The sequence below is a fragment of the Scophthalmus maximus genome, chromosome 10, assembly GCF_022379125.1.
Source record: "Scophthalmus maximus strain ysfricsl-2021 chromosome 10, ASM2237912v1, whole genome shotgun sequence".
NCBI classification, from domain to species: Eukaryota; Metazoa; Chordata; class Actinopteri; order Pleuronectiformes; family Scophthalmidae; genus Scophthalmus; species Scophthalmus maximus.
The window spans coordinates 6,540,001-6,544,311 of NC_061524.1; positions in this window are offsets into that span (position 1 = coordinate 6,540,001).

Sequence of the window (4,311 nt, forward strand, 5' to 3'; positions counted from 1 at the left end):
GGGATCAGGCTTTTTACGACACATACTTTAACCGTTGCGAGGCTCATTTCTTCCAAACCGAGATGATGCCAACAGACCGGTGTAAAGATCTTAACCTCCGAGGCTTTTGGAAGTCATCTTTCAATAGCGATGAAAGCCCCTCGTGGCCCAGGGGTTAAGGCACTGAACATGAACCCCCAACATTCCCAGGTTCAAAAGTCCTCAAAAGAATTAATATAAATATTACAAAACAATCCCCCTTTGTCACTCAACCACGTGACTTTCACACTAATGGTCAACCTTAATCGTCAGTTGGCTCAACTGCTGAACTGGTGTGCTTACAGGTCTCGATCAGACAGCTGCAGCCGATTCAAAACGCTGCTCCCCGAGTCCCTCACCAACGCCAAGAGAGTGGCTCGCATCACTCCAGCTGTCGGATCTCCACACTGACTTCCTGTGTGTCAAAGAATGGACTTCAACATACAGCTGTTGGTTTGTAAAGCACTGAAAGGTTTAGGTGCAGTATACATCTCGGATTCACTGCGATGCGTCGTGAAGCATCCAGACCCCTCAGGTCGGCTTTCTGTCCCGAGAGTCAAGACTTAACATTTACTTCTATTTAACTACTCTGCATTTCCTTCGTGACGCTTCTGTTTTGTATTATGTTACGTTGCTTTTGCAATTTTTAAAAAAAATCTCATGTCAAGCACTTTGAATTGCCTTGCTGTTGAACTCGCCTTGTCTTTTTTGAGAATTGATTCCCCTGGTGACGTGCGTCGACGGGAGGAACGGCTCATTCTCAGAGAATGTCAGCGTCGTTTCAAACGGGTTTATTCGTTTCTTCCCCCTCCGTTGCTGCTCATCGCTTCGGTGTCCTGCATGTGTCAACTCCTGCAGTAGAGGCAGCACTTGTTTTTCATTCATTCCTGGGGTCAAGCCAGTTTTCTTACTACTTACCTATGCAGAACCCATCACACTGGCCATTGACTTTCACATTAAGCGGTGGCAAAGATTATGCCACTTAACTTCTCCAATCCTCTGCAGGTCCTCAGTGTGTTGCTAGGTCAATTCTTTTTTTTTCTGAGGACAAACCATTGTTGGTTCTTACCCTTCATCATTATGGCAATACAGGGTATTGATAATCATAGGTGTGGCTTTTTTTTCAGACATGCAAAGCAGGCTTAGACAGGATCTTTAAAAATATGTGAAACGCTGTTGTTTAAGCTTTAAAATGAAAATACGCCGACAATATCCCGAGTAGGATTCGTACATGAGGTGACTGGGTCCACGGCTAAGAAGGGAGTCAAAATGTGCTTTACTCAGCCTCTGTCTGCTTCTCAGAATATTTAATGGTCCATTTCCCTGCTCACTGCTGCACCATCTTAATCAGAGACAGAAAAAAAAACAGGAGTAATTAAAATGTCTCAACTTGTAGCTTAATTATGATTCTGCCAATGAATCTCTTTGTCAGTGCAACTCTTTTCTCCCGCTTTCCCCCCTTTTGCATAAAACAATAAAACCTCTGTTTAAAAAAAGAAAGAAGCAATTTTCTCTTTGTTAAGATTAGAGTCGGCCTTTTTTGTTGTTATCAAAGTTGAAACGTTAAATCAAAGATGAGCAGCGCCCCTTTCCTTTCTCCTCCCCCTCTTTTTACTTCCGGCCCGGCTCCCCGAGATTTCCCTAAACTGTAGCCATGGAAATGGGACTTTGGGGATGAAAGGAAACCATAATTTTGTGGCAGGATTAATTTGGAGACATGAGCGATGCCAAATGAAATCCCTGTCAAAATCTCTGCTGATTCTTTTCATCGCCTTCAGATCCCTGAGAAATCTGTTCCCCGTGGCGTTTATGATTTGACAGTCCAGTAGTTTTGGACTTAGTTCCCCCCTGATACCTCTGACATGTTGACATTAAGTGGTTTCCGAGACAGGCAGCACCCATATTTCAATCACCATTAAGCAGAGGATATTTGGCATTAGCTTGGATGGAGAGAAGTGCTGGTGACATACAGACATTCACAGATACAACGGCGGGCAAACAACTGTAATTACATTAGAGGGTGAGCGGCAGCCATTTCCTCCGAAGGTAAATATCGTCCACATCTGACCCTTAGATCCATCAAAAAAGAGGGGCTGATTGTTTACAGGTGTCCTTGTCGAGTGTCCTTTTCTTTACATCAGTCTTCGACGGGAAGAACTTTGTACTTTCCTCGCCACCTATTTTACTGTTTTCTCATGTGGACATCGTATCTGTTTTCAGAAAGATGGACAAGCTTTCAAAGTGATACATTCAATGTGAACCAATCTATAGAGAACAATTCAGACACAACTAAAAACTATTAGAAATGTGACAGAACTATTAAAAGAAACATGTATACAGAGATATATATTGTTTTATCCCAAATGTGATCAAAACCAGGAACACCTAAAAGTAAAAGAGTGAATGTCAATGCAGAGGGTTGCATAGTTATATATATAAAGAAGTTCACTACATGAAAAAGAAAAAAGTGATTGTGTCCCTGTGTGCTCTGGAAAATAAGTATGGGGATTATGTGCTACAAATGTATTGTATGATAGCAACGCTAACACGCTTTGTTTCAATGATTTGCGTGGTACTGATGACAGAGTTCTGCACCTCCTATTGCACAAGGAGACATTGTTATCACCAGGCCCATCCAGCCGCCAGTCATTGGTCCCCTCACTTCTAACTAAAATTGTGCATTGTTGCAGGAAGATGAAATAAATGCAGTTTTTCCAACTGAGCAATTTTCATCCCCCCCCCCTCCTCACCCCTCCCCAAAGCCATCGACGCCCACAAATCACGCCATCGCACGAACATGTCCACCTTCTTTGTTTGTGTACGAGAAGGAATTAGCATGATTCTGCCCGTTTGCTCCATTCACATTCAACCTGCATTTCTGCGAGTGCACACAAACACACACACACCAGTGACAAACACACACACACACACACACACACACACGCACAGAGGAAACCCAAACACAGCAACCCAAATCAACTGGGACTTTATGAATCTCATATCTTCGGGATATACCTGCATACTACATGGCTTACTGCCTATCCACCTGAAATCCAACCAAAAACAAAGATATATATATTCCCTCAGTAGAACTCTCTCTTACCGGAGGCTTTGCAACCACCAGCTGAGCACCATTTAAGCAAAACTTCCCACATTCAATTCGAGACCTGGAGAAAACACATCTAACAACTAGGCCGGGAAGCCTATCATCACCGTAAGAACTTTGCGTGGCGGTATAGCAGGGCAGCTGTGTGGATTCTATCCCGCCTTTTTATTATTTCTATTATTTTTTTTCATCCACTGGCTCTCTGCTGGCTTGTCCAGCTGTGCTTTGCTACCAGGAGACAGTTCTTCAATGAGGTGAAAGTTTCTGCAGTGCAGATAAGAAAGTTAGAGGCAGAGAATTTGACTCACGGCGAGTCAGCAAGGTTCCTCTGTCGGGGGAAAGTGGGGCTGGGGAACGAGGAGTCAGGGGTTGTGTTAGAGGCGGAGAAGGGGAAGGTCGATCGACTGCTTACCAACTTTCTGCGAGATCAGAGCAGCATTTTTCTTAAACGCTGTCCCCTTTGCCATCTCTACACTGACATCCAGCCTCAACGCACCCCTCTCCTCAACACAGGTGAAAGATTTGCCTGTCAAAGGTGAACCACCACCATCACCATCTCCTCCAGACAAGCCAACAACGTCCTTCTGATTTCACTTTCATATCTTCTTACTAACCCGCTGCGGTACATTACAGATGATCCTGAAGGTCAGGACACGATTACAAACAAGCAAACCACTGCCCACAAACTCGCGTCACTCCGCTCTCAAAAAACCCCCACTGCATACAGATGGCGGCTAGTCCATGTTTATCATTGCAAGACCTGAGTTTTCAACTGGACTTTTTTTGTTCCGTAAGTGCACCCTGTCCATTGGTATAGCGTTGGTAGGGTGAAGGGGGCTGTCCCTTTGAAATGATAAGTAGAATCTTCCTACACTGAGGGACTGTCATTGAAGTCTTTGTTTGCCCGTCAGTGGCTCAGAGGCATCTGTGAACTTGAGGGTCGGCACAGAATAGAAATGACCATGTAACCAACTTCGAGGTCACCTAATGAAGGAAAATGTATTCATGTATTTTCCTGGTTGTATTAGTTCGCGCAATATGCTTCCCTTTGAAGCCCAAGGTTGCAGGTTCATTTTTGAAGTGGTTTTCAATCATGCCTTGGCATTGAAGTTTCTTTTGTGCTCAGAATCTGGGCTTCACAGGGCTACAGGTCATGTTCCTTCACGGAATATCTACATACAGTCCAG